This window comes from Lissotriton vulgaris, chromosome 5, assembly GCF_964263255.1.
Source record: "Lissotriton vulgaris chromosome 5, aLisVul1.2, whole genome shotgun sequence".
NCBI classification, from domain to species: domain Eukaryota; kingdom Metazoa; phylum Chordata; class Amphibia; order Caudata; family Salamandridae; genus Lissotriton; species Lissotriton vulgaris.
Window position 1 is genome coordinate 838,571,022 of NC_141693.1, and position 13,107 is coordinate 838,584,128.

The following is a 13,107-nucleotide window of genomic DNA, read 5'->3' on the forward strand; positions in this document are numbered from 1 at the left end:
CACGAATGTAAGGCGGGGGACGAAGAGATCGACCCCCACCAGAACCAAGAGAGGGGGCAACCCTGAAGCATTGCACCCGGAGACCAAGAAGATGAGTGAACCCACGCCCTCACCAAAGGAACCTTCACGACAGCCGCCCGCCCCAACATGAGGCACACGAGGACCAGCACAGCCACCCGCCATAGAGGGTGACAGGGAGGAGAGAACTCTACCCTAGAACCCTCGGCACAGTAGTCAGCACCGTCCCAAGCATCCGGAACCCCCAACCACCGGGGCAGGAACAACAAAGGCGACCCCCAACCGGAAAATCACTGGTAGGGGCATGGGACCAGTCACCCCCAGGGGCCCCCTGGCCATGACCCCAGTCATGAAAGGGCTGCGAAGTACCCCGAGCAGAAGGCCCAAAGGTACAGCGGTAGCCAAACCCACACCCCAGAGAAGGAGGGCAGACAGGAGTCACAAGCATGCAGCACCCTGCCGATAGCACGAGCATATCCACGGGAACCTACAAAGGGCAAGCCAAGCAGGACCAACCACTGAGAAGACCCAGCCTACCAGGAACACATCCAGACAGGACGCCTCGCAGCAATCTAAGCTTCAGAAGCAGCGCAGTGGCACACAGAGTGACAATCAGGGCACCTGCAACACCAGGAGGGCCAAGAGAGGAGGCATCCACACCACCCCGCAAAAGAATAGCCAGGGCCCGGACCATGCCAGCAGAATAGGCCGTCGCCCCGACAAAAAAGCGGGAAGCAGCAGTGGAACGCCACTCTCCCCTCAACATGCTAACCACAGCGACAGAAGGAAGGGCACCTCCATACAAGAACCAAAAACGTGAGGAAAGGCCAACAATCAAAACGCCAGCCAGGACGGAGTGGAAGCGCACACAGATGAACAAGTCCGAGAGCTCCGCACCGTGAACAAATTCACCAACAGCCTGCCAAGCCCAGAAGGTAGCAGCAACCGCCACATGAAGCAGGCGAAAGGAATCCAAAGGATGCATAGAGGTGCATGTTGAGAGCACAGTCTCACTGCCTGTAGTGCAGCAGGCAAACATGGTGCAGGTCAGAACAGAACTACATTGCGAGAGATGTCGGACGTGTTTGCACTGAGATATCCATATGAGGCATATGCAGAAGAGGCATCCAGTGCCACGGCAGCAACGCAAGAGAGGAGGACACAAAGCAGCCAGAGGACAGGACCCAAGAAAAAGAGACCCGCCCTGAAAGGCATGAAGTCCTGAGGCCCTGTCCCACACGAGACACAGGGGGAGGATGCTGAAAAAGTGTCCGGCTGCCCAAAAACATCCCCAGGGAGCTGCGCATGCCGCAGGAAACACAGCCAAAAATCCCCGCCCGCTAAAGCAGGGCGCATCGGGACCGGCATTGAGAGGAACGGCCGCTAGAGCAGGCCGAGGAGGCACAGGTGCACTCGACATAGGCTGAAACCTAAACAGTACGAGTCGAGACAACTGACTGCAGAAATCAAATGCCCCAAAACAAGCAGCAGCCAAAAAAGAGGTACAGGCGGCCACTAGAGCGGACCACGCAAGTGACAGGCCCCCCCACCCACAAACAAGTACATGAAGGCGGAGCCACAAAGTGCAGTGAGCGAGCCTCAGGTAGTCACACATGCAATAAAAAAAAGAAAAAAGGCGGCTGCGAAAGCAGGCCGCCACAACAACAAAAAACAGAGAAAATTCACCCCCAACAGCTCCTGCTGGGACATCAGTAGACTGCGAAGGCAGATAAAAAAAAAAAAAAAAAAAGAACAGGAAGTTTCTCTACCGCACTTACCCCTTTGTCACATGATGGTGACACCATGTTGGGAGAAGTGCAAAAAGCTCTCCTAGGTATTAGGTTTCTGTGGAGCAGACTAGCTGCTCACTGTTAAGGAGTGGGAGGGGGAGACAAGACGAGGAGGTAATGACTATTCCTTCATGCTTGTTGAGGTAAAACAGTCATTGTATTGTCTGTATAAGCACTGTTTGGCACCTCACATGTGCCTGAAAAGCACTAGGGAGACCATCTTAAGTTCCAGGTAGTTTATGCCGTTCACAGCTTGCACCAGGCTTGAGACATCTGATCTTTAAATTCCCCACGTGCGCTGCCCAGACTTTGTGAGACACATCTGTTATGGTCACCAGGGGTGTTGGTAACTTGAAGTCTTCCTATACTTATGTTTGACACTATAATTATGTTTGACAGGTTCCACCATTCTATACTCTCCTGCAGTGACAACCACTGGACTCTCCAGCTCCTTGGGATTATCCATTGCAGATCCACTCCTGTATGGCTGGCATGTTTGGTCTTGCATGTGGTACGAAGGCGTTGGACTTGGCCATTTTTGTAGGGCCATCCCAGGACTTTTTGCCTTCCTCCAGTATTTTTTTGACCTGTTGGTGGTTTTATGACTATGGGCACTTTACCACAGCAGATCAGTGCTAAAGTGCATATGCTCTCCCTGTAAATTGTTATGAATTGGTGTTTCCATGTTTGGCATATCGGATTTACTAGTCAGACCCTAGTACAGTGCACAGTAGGAAAGTTACGTTTAGTATGCCTGAACTCAATGTAAAACTGCTTCTTTTAGTGAGGGTGCTTTTTGCATTCTGTGTTTGAAAATACCACTTTTAGAAGATAGGTATTTTCTTGCTTAACCATCCAGTGTGTCTCTGCTAGGTTTGTGTATTGCAATCTTCTGAAATTTCGCAAGCTCCTAAAAACTCACCTCTTCCCGCAATAACTTCTTCTCTTTCCCCGTCTTCTACCCTCAGAAGTTCTGCAATTTCAGCGCTGGGACGCTCACGGGCAGCCATGCGCTATATAAGTCCCAAATAAAAAAATAAAAAAAAAAATAAAAAAAAATGTATGGCTTTTGGATGACGGTGTGGAGAGGTGCAGAGTCTCCAGAGAGCTTGATCAATCAGGGATGGGCTGAAAAGACCTGGGTTGCATTTAGAGTCGGGTGAGGAGATTTCCTTATACCTGAATGGGCCAGGTCTGTAAAGGACAATTCAATCTCCACCTCCTGCCAGGAAGCTGCACCAGAGAGTACAGAACCGGTTTGGACTGAGCACAGAGCCTCCCTGCCACCCGAGAACAAAGGATTTTGTGGTATAAATATTGGGGCCCAGAACTTTAGATCACTTCTGGGAAATCAAGAGCAACCTTTGCCAAGGAGAAAAGCCGGAGAAGTGGATGAGGAATACTGCCCCTGTGCTGTTTACTGTCTGGAATGGGCCTGCAGTGGCTACTTGCTGCCAGGGAAAGGAGAAAAGGACCTGGAACTGAGATTGTTCGAGAGGTCTCGGGAACAGCAAAGACCTGACCGCGTCTGTGGGCACCACCTCGGATCGCTTCACAGAAGAAAAAGGAACTGACTGTCATCGAGTCAGTTGCAGGATTCCATGTCCTGAAAGCAGCGCCGAGAGCAACGACTCGCTTCGCAACCCTGGTCTTACTGTCAACAAGCCGCTACTTGCACCACATCCTGTGGGCACCGCACCCCGCAACGCTTCATTACACGCTGCAAGGACGTCACTGACTCAGTAAACAAGCCGCTGCCTGCACCAAATCATGAGGACATCGTCCGCCACAATGCTCCATTTCACAACGTGACCGCGACGTTTGCCTTGACTGACTCGCACAGACGCGTTGGTCGCAACAAGAAAGGTACTTCAGAGTCTGTCGACGCTTCAGCTGGCCCATATCGATGTGTTTTTTGATTTTCCTGCAATTTAAAGGTTATTTTGCATCATTACTATTTTTCATGAGTATTGTTGGATTTTTATTGCATTTGGTTTTGTTGGTTTAGATAAAGATTTACTATTTCTTTTAACTGATGTGGTGTCCATAGTGTTTTTAAGTATTACTGAATGTGTTCACAAAAGCCTAATACACTGCCTCTGCTTGTGCTAAGCTACCAAGGGGATGAGCAGGGGCTATATTAGAAGTGTATCCCCCTTACCCTTACTAGAAGCAAGCGCCCCTTTTTGGACAAAGGTACCTACCTCTGCCAACAAGAGACCCCCACTTCTAACAAGGGGGATGTTATGTTATGTTACGGAATCTTGTATAGCGCGTGGCTACCCCAGCAACGGGGCGTCCCAGCGCTTCCAGACAGGCCTGAAACTAGTGCGACAGAGGATGTGCTAGATGGACGTAAACAACCAAGTTTTTATGAGTTTTCGGAATAGCAGATGGTTAGAAGTGGCTGGAGCTTTTAGGGGAATGGAGTTCCAAAGCTTAGGGGCCAAATACCTAAAGGAGCGGCCGCCGGCTCTGCTCCTCCGAATCTTGATGGTGCGTGCTAAGGAAAGATCCGTTGAGGAGCGGAGTGCGCGCGTAGGGATATAAAAGGAGCATAGTCCTTGAAGAGTTTGGGGGCCAGCGCTATACAAGATTTTGTGGGTGAGGCAGAGGGTCTTGAATTGTATGCGTTGCTTTATAGGTAGCCAATGTAGTCGCTGGAGAAAGAGGGGATGTATGACAGGTTTTGGGTAGAGCAAATAGAACACGGGCAGCGGCATTTTGTGCTCTTTGCATCCTGTTTATTGTAGTCGTGTTAGAGCCTAACATGAGGGAGTTGCAATAGTCCAGATGAGAAAGGCCTGATGCCTGGACTATGAGCTGGCGGGTGGGGGGCTCAAAAAAACCCAGAATAGGTCTGAGAGAGCACAGACGCCCGTAGCAGGTGCCCGCCACTTTTTTGGCATGGGATTCCAGATTGAGCGAGTTGTCAAGCATCACTCCTAGATTTTTTACTAACTCCTTAGGTATAGGAGCTAATCCCAGCGGCGGAGGCCACCAGTGCTCGTCCCATGTCTGCGTGCCATTGCCAATCAGGAGTACCTCTGTTTTGGAGGAGTTTAATTGAAGACAGTTGATGTATGAAGCAGTCATACCCATCAGCTTCATGACAGTTGTCCCCGTCAGAAACTGTCCTTTCTGGTAGAGGAGAGTTTGCTCCGCTACTGCGGTCATTCTTGGGGACTGGGTATACATGCACTGTCCTAGAGTCAATTTTATCCCCTAGCAACACCTTCACTTTCTCCTGGAATGGGGAAGACTTTTGCAGTTTATGGTAAACCCTAGATTCAGAAGCATTCTGATGACTGTTTGCATGCCTCTGTTGTATTTGTGTTTCCAGTTTGCCTATACCAACCAGTAGTCTGTTAGTGTAGACATGTTTTTTTTGTTCAAATGTTTTTATTGAAGGTTTCTATTGCATTACAACCATTATCCTGGCAAGTGTATACAGTTTGAGATATGATAAAGAAAAATACAGTAATTCATGGCTAGTGGCTATACTTCGGACAGCAGTAACATGTCAATTCGATCGTTGATGTTATCATCCCAAACCTAGTCCCTGTACATATCTGTAACTATCACTCAGTGGGGAAAGAATCCATGTCCACCCGTTAGTGCATCACTATGCAGGGCACGGGCCATATGGTGATATTGTTTAGGGGGTCTTGGGACTCTGATGTTAGTGTAGACATGTTCACCCTTTCTTCATGGGTGGGTCACCACCACAGATAGGCATTTTGAACACCCTTGGCGCAGATTTATCCTGAAGATAGAACTCTGAAATAGTAGTGTACTCTGTCCACGAGAAAGCAGTGTTATTTCTTGTGGCACATTGACATTTGAAATTAGTGTCTTTTAGGTCTAATGTGACAATATAGTCTCCCCTTCTTAGAAGCGGGATCACTTCTTGCAACTTTGGCATTTTGAAATGTGTTCGTAAGAATTGGTTTAGGTACCAGGTCTAGGATTGATCTCCTTACATTTTGTTTTGCTATTAGTAAGTATGCCGAGTAGATGCTACCGCCGGTTTCTCGCTGTGGGACACTATGGCTCACTTTTTGATGAGCTCCTTGACCTCTTCTTGCAACTGTGTGAGTTTTTGTTCCCTTTATGTTCTTGACTTTATGGGAACATGAAGTGGTGGTTTGGTAAGTTCTATACAGTAGCCATGCTTTATGATGTTTAAGATCCAATTGTCCGAGGTGACTGACCACCATTCCCGGAGTAATTATCCTACTCTTCCCCCTCCACAGGTGTTGTGTAGTCACTTGGTAGTTTCCTCCCCTCACGGGTCGTCCCCTACCTCTGGACTTTCCACAAAAGAACTCTCTCACTGGGTGTTGTAACGGCTGATGAGAAGGTTGCTGTGTGGCCTGTTGGTTCGAACCCTGTTGGTCTTCTGTTGTGGGCATCTCCCCTTCTAATAGACCCTCAGAACATTAAGGCCCCATGGACTAACCCGTTTCATTGTCTTTCTTGATTAGTTGGAGTGCCTGGACGGCAGTCCCTAAGAGACCCTTCCCTTTAAATGGCATGCTTATCACCGAGTATTGTACCTAGGACTTGAATTCAGAGACCCTGGGCAATAAGTGCATCCTCAGTGTGATGCCCAGGCACAGCAGTCTGCTTGCTGGCTCTGCTACGTCCAGTGTGGATTTGAAGGAGGAGTTGGTGATGTTCTTGCCTTTCTGGATGACTGCTTTTCCTCTCTTTTGGAACTCCTCTGGGAGGTGTTGCATCAGTCATTCCCTTTCCTCCAAGCACTGGTGGCCATTTCAGTTAAGAAGTGTGTTGGAGTTCGAAATTCTCCATTGTGTTGCCATCTTCCTACCAACCAGGTCCATCATCTTGATTTCTTTCTCTGGAGGTAGGGCTGTAGATGTGGGTGCTTTATTACTCTCTCTGGCTGTGGCCACTATTATGGAGTCTGCTGTTAAGTTTTTCTTGATGTACTGGGGATTTTGTGTAGATATTTGTTCTCCACTCAAGGAGTTATCGCCCTGGCAGGAAAGGATTATATTCATCAGTCATAATCTATGAATAATCCCCACCCATGTGCGGAATCCCGGAGCATATAGAAAATACATTAAAATATATATATATATATATATATTAATATTACCCACTGGCGATAGCCAGTAGGTATATATAGTTAGGATTTTTTCTCTATGGAACTTTTGAAAATCCTATGCCTAATAACTTTGGCGTTTGTGGACGGAATTGGCTGAAATTTTCAGGAAAATGGCACATTTTGTTTCTGAGCAGCGCCTGGAAATTTGGGGGGGTTCGTCAAGGGGGGGCCGAGAAAAAAGGGGGGTCCCAAAACGCGTTTTTCCCATGTTAATTTCCATAGGGCGGTTGGCCTCACTTTTAGCCCGAACGGCTGAATGGATTTCCACGAAACTTGTTAAAATTGTAGGGACTGTTAGCCCGATGTGCCTTTGCTAGGTCTCAATATATGTGCTTCAGTGGATTTTGAGAAATTAACGTTTAAAACAAGATATATATCTGTAACAGCGCTCCGGGTAGCGCTCCGGTTCGCGAACTTTTCGCGTATCGGAACTTTGCGAAGCGAAGCTGATTGGCTCTCCGGTGTCTGTCAACATTCTAAACAGTCCGGAGCGGCCGCCATCTTGTCTCTCGGTAGGATCGAGAGACAAGGAGGCCAAAACAAAGGGGGAAATGAAGGAAAGGGGGCAAGGTAGAACCCTTCTGACCCCCTAGGATTGATGAGGGGGATATTATAGAGCCACGCGGGCCCCCCCAAAAAAAAAAAAATCCGATTTTTTCGCCGTAGAGACGCGTCTTGGTACGCGAACCGGGCAGCTAACCGGCAGTGTAACGGGAGTCTGAGGAGTAGCTGATTGGCTGTCAACATTGTAAACAGTCCGGAGCGGCCGCCATCTTGTCTCTCGGTAGGATCGAGAGACAAGAGGAGACCAAAACAAAGAGGGAAATGAAGGAAAGAGGGCAAGGTAGACCCCTTCTTACCCCATAGGATTGATGAGGGGGATATTATAAAGCCACGCGGGGCCAAAAAAACCAACAAAAAAAAAACGATTTTTTCGCCGTAGAGACGCGTCTTGGTACGCGAACCGGGCAGCTAACCGGGCAGCTAACCGGGAAGCTAACTGGCAGTGTAACAGGAGTCTGAGGAGAAGCTGATTGGCTGTTATTGTAAACAGTCTGGAGCGGCCGCCATCTTGTCTCTCTGTGGGATCGAGAGACAAGAGGTGGAAAAAAAAAAGGTGTAAATGAATGAAAGGGGTAAGGCAGACCCCTCCTGAACCCCTAGGATTGATGAGGGGGCTATTAAAGTTCCCTGCGGGGCAAAAGAAAAAACAAATTGCGATTTTTCGCGGTAAAGGTGCTTCCTGGTACGTTAACCGGGCAGCTAACCGGCAGCGTAACGGGAGTCCGACATATTGTGTTTTTTGAACGTTTGTGATATGTGCACGTGTGGATTTTGTCTAATTAAGGTTAAAAAAAAAATATATATATATATCTTTAAGCGTGTTCTGGCGCGCTTACGTTTTGGGTTTGGTTTGCGCTGCAGAGACGATACGTCACGGTTATGCGATGTATCATGAGGCGTCTCACGGGCTACGTGATACGTCACTTAATAAAGAATATATTTTACAGCTATAGATATTAGCTTTTAAAAAAACCAATGAAATTCACAGAAAAAACCATAGGTTATAGACCATATATAGTTAGGGATTAGCATTTAAAAAACCGTATTTTATTTGCACAAAACCATTGAAATTCCATATATAGTTAGTTGCACTAACTATATATCGTGGACCCGCAATCCACTGCTAATGATGTCACATATTACATCATTCATGACATGGTCAGTGACATCACTGATGACATCACTGATGACATCTCAAATGACATCACTGATGACATCTCAAATGACATCACGATGACATCACTGACATCTCATTTGACATTACTGATTACATCACTGATGATATCATTTATGTGATAATACATCTTCAGACTCTAATATAACCTTAGATACACTCAGTGTAAACAGGCACTCACAGACTGTCACACATCCATGGAGTTACTCACACACCTAGTCAGTCATGGAAAGAATCAATCACATCTCCATTTCCTCAACTATACAGTTATACACACCTTACTTATTCAAACATATAGTAACACATATTTACTCTCTTATACAATCCTTGATACAAGTTCACAATGATTCATACAGCCACTCACACATTCACTGGCTCTTATGTTCAGTTATTTATATATGTCAACTCTCACATGGAGTGTGTTTTACATATGTACTTACTTTGACATGTAGCACTGAGATATCCATTCACTCACCAATATACTCATGCACACAGTCAACTGTCCATACAGCTGTTTCTACATGCACTTTTGAACCCATACACCTAGGGAATCAACTGCTCACACATCTATGCACAGAGTTACACACCGCCCAGCCACCCACACACATACTCAGTCTCCCATACAAATACTTGGGCAACCATTCAATAACCCATATAGTTACTGATATAGCTACTGATTTAAACATGCAGCAGTTTACAGAACAACATAAATAATGATTGCCAAATTAAGACACTTTAATCACTAACCCATACACTCAGTGAGACACATTTAATCATTCTCTCATACAGTCAGTCATGCACCTACTAAATCCTTCATCCAGACACTTATACATCCACTCATTCTTCAATATGTAAGACATATTTTAACTTTACAGAAACATACAGTCACTGGGTGTTGTCATCAGTGATGTCATCAGTGATGTCATTTGAGATGTCATCAGTGATGTCACTGACCATGTCATGAATGATGTAATATGTGACATCATTAGCAGTGGATTGCGAGTCCGCGATATATAGTTAGTGCAACTAACTATATATGGAATTTCAATGGTTTTGTGCAAATAAAATAAGGTTTTTTAAATGCTAATCCCTAACTATATATGGTCTATAACCTATGGTTTTTTTCAGTGAATATATATACACACACACACACACACACACACACACAGATATATACACACACACACAGATATATACACATATATATATGCATTTGTGAAACATAACTGCAGCCTAAAATATTTCCAACCTGGCAAAAGTAAAGCTGAAATTACAAAGGTTTGCATTGTAGACACCATACCTTCCCAACCCCTAAGGAAAAGCAAGAGCAGTAAACATTTGTCATACAAACAATGCTTTATTGCCATAGAGAAAACCTGTAATTGCAGGCATTTGCCAGTAGGCTGCAGCAAAATACTAAGAAACAAGAAAAACCTGGCACCTTGCCTTTGAGGCATTAGTAAGGGTACCGTGCATTTAGGACCTGCAGGAGACCCCTTGCTCCCATGATGCACCACAGGTGACAGTTTGGTCAGTTTTTTGGAGGTGCCTAAGCACCTGTGCAGATCCGTAGTCATTAAACAAAACACTTCTAAGCAATGCTCGTCCGGGGAGGTGGGTGGGTCGCTTATGATGTTGATGAGTATATCCCTGGATGAGAACTAGGAATACATGTAAGGCACAAGTTACTACTTGTAAGAGACATTAGTTAGTGATAGATTCCTTACCTTAGAATATCCCCAGGCGACAGACTGGATCCGGAATTTTTTGCGTAGCAGTACCCTTGCGCGTCGGTAGGAGTCTTCTGTGCCTCCGCGTCAGTCGGCGTCGTGATGACGTCTGAGTACTTAGACGCCGCCTCCGCGTGCTGTCAGTTCTTAGACAGCTTTTCCGCTCCAGAAACGCAGAGCTATGCTAAAAACCAACACTGGTGCCTTGAAACTAGGGGCCTGAAAGGGGATGACAGTAACCCTAGATATCGGTTCGCAGAACGGGGAGGATGGGTGGGTCGGTAAGGAATCCATCCCTAACTAATGTATCTTACAGATATATCGTTACACAAGTAGTAACTTGTGCATCTGAAAGAGACACGTTAGTGATAGATTCCTTACCCTAGAATAGATACCCCAGCAATACCAACCCCGGTGGTGGGTCTGCGAACCAATAATCACACCAGAAAGTCCGGGAGGACGGAACGGCCAAAGAAGCCATCCCTCCAGACTTGGCTGTCCAGGCAATAGTGTCTTGCAAATGTGTGCAGCGAGGCCCACGTAGCTGCCTGGCAAATGTCCTGCAAGGGCACTCCTCGGCCCAAGGCAGTTGTAGTCGCCGTGGCTCGAGTGGAATGAGCCCTCAGCCCAACAGGGGGTTCCTTCTTAGCCAAGGAGCAGCACGACTGGATATACAATATGATCCACCGCGAGATGGTCCGTTTGTGTACCGCTTTTCTGTTCTTAGCACCCACGTAACCAACAAAGAGTTGGTCATCCACCCGGAACTGGCATGTGCGATCTAGATAGAAAGAGAGCGCATGTTTTGGGTCCAGACGGTGGAGCCTCTTCCTCTCTCTCGAGGGATGCGGAGGCGGAAAGAAGGTGGGCAAGGTGATAGATTGCCCAATGTGGAAGGCCGTGACTACCTTGGGCAAGAAGGAGGGCCTTATCCGCAACACAACCTTGTCCGGATGGACTGAAAGGAAAGGAGGTTTACAGGACAGAGCCTGGAGCTCACTCACTCTCCTGGCAGAGGTGATGGCTACCAGGAAGGCAGTCTTCAAAGTGAGAAGGCGAAGAGGGCAGTTGTGAAGTGGCTCAAAGGGAGCACACATCAGAAATGTAAGAACCAGGTTCAAGTCCCACTGAGGCATCACAAAGGGAACAGGAGGGAACGTATGTGTGATGCCTTTCAGGAATCGATTAACGATGAGGGACTTGAACAAAGAAGGTTGATCAGGCAGCCGCTGAAAGAGCAGAAAGGTAGCCCTTGATAGTGCCCAGAGCAGAGCCCTGCTAGGCAAGAGAAAGAAGAGGAGAACCTCAGAAAGAGGAGCCTTTGCTGTGCACCATGCCACAAATCTGTTCCACCTGCAGGCGTATACCGACTTTGTGGAGGGACGGGTAGCTGCCAGAATGATGTTGCAAACTTCAGGAGGCAAATCAAATGGCCTCAACTGTAGTTGCTCAATCTCCAAGCATGGAGGTGGAGACTGGACAGGTTCGGGTGGAGGACCGTCCCCTGCTGCTGCGACAGAAGGTCCTCCTGAAGAGGCAGACGAACCGGGGGATCGACTGACATACTGAGTAGCTCGGGATACCAGTACCTTCGAGCCCAGTCCGGAGCCACAAGGATGACTTGTGCCCGGTCGCGCCTGATCTTCAGCACTCTGGGCAGAAGTGGTATAGGCGGAAAGGCGTACAACAGACCGCAACTTCACTCGCGACGAAAAGTGTCTCCGAGCGAGTGCCGCCTTGGAAATTCCAACGCGCAGAACTGACATTGCGCGTTCTCTTCGGTGGCGAATAGATCTAACCAAGGCTCTCCCCACTGCAGAAAGAGACCTTGCGCCACGTGCGAGTTGAGCCGCCATTCGTGATCCATCATGCACCGGCGGCTGAGTTCGTCCACCCTGGCGTTCAGAGAACCGGCCAGGTGTTGAACCACCAGAGTCACGCCCTGATGTTCCAGCCATCGCCAGAGGCGCAGAGCCTCCGGGCAGAGGGTCCATGACCCCACCTGCCCTGTTTGTTGCAGTACCACATGGCGGTGGTGTTGTCCGTGAACACCTGCACTACACTCCCTCAGACAGAGGGGAGGAATGCCTTCAGTGCTAGACGAATCGCCTGCAGCTCCAAAAGGTTGATATGGAGCCGGGACTTCGCCAGAGACCAGAGGCCTCTGATCTCCGCCTCTCCCATGTGGCCTCCCCAGCCCTGGAGGGACGCGTCCGTCACAACTACGTGCTCCGGTTGGGGAAGGGAGAGGGATCTGCCGCTGACCCAATCTCAGTCCGTGAGCCACCACTGCAGCGGTCTCACAGTGCCCTCCGAAATCAGGACATGGTCGGACAGGTTGCCCTGATGCTGGGCCCACTGAAACTTCAGGTCCCACTGCAGAGCCCGCATCCGCCACCGGGCGTGATGCACCAGAAGGGTGCAGGAAGCCATCAGCCCCAGAAGCCGCAGCGTCAACCGGACCGAAACTCGGGATAAAGGCTGGAAGATTGGAATCAGAGCATGAATATCCCAAACCCGCTGTTCGGGTGGGTAAACCCGAAACTGCGCCGAGTCGAGAAACGCTCTGATGAAAAGGAGCTTCTGAGAGGGACACAGGTGTGACTTCGGCACATTGATGGAGAACCCTAGCTGGTGCAAGAGGTCTGCCGTAGCCCGGAGGTGGTTGACTACTGTCTGGGGCGAGCCCGCTTTCAA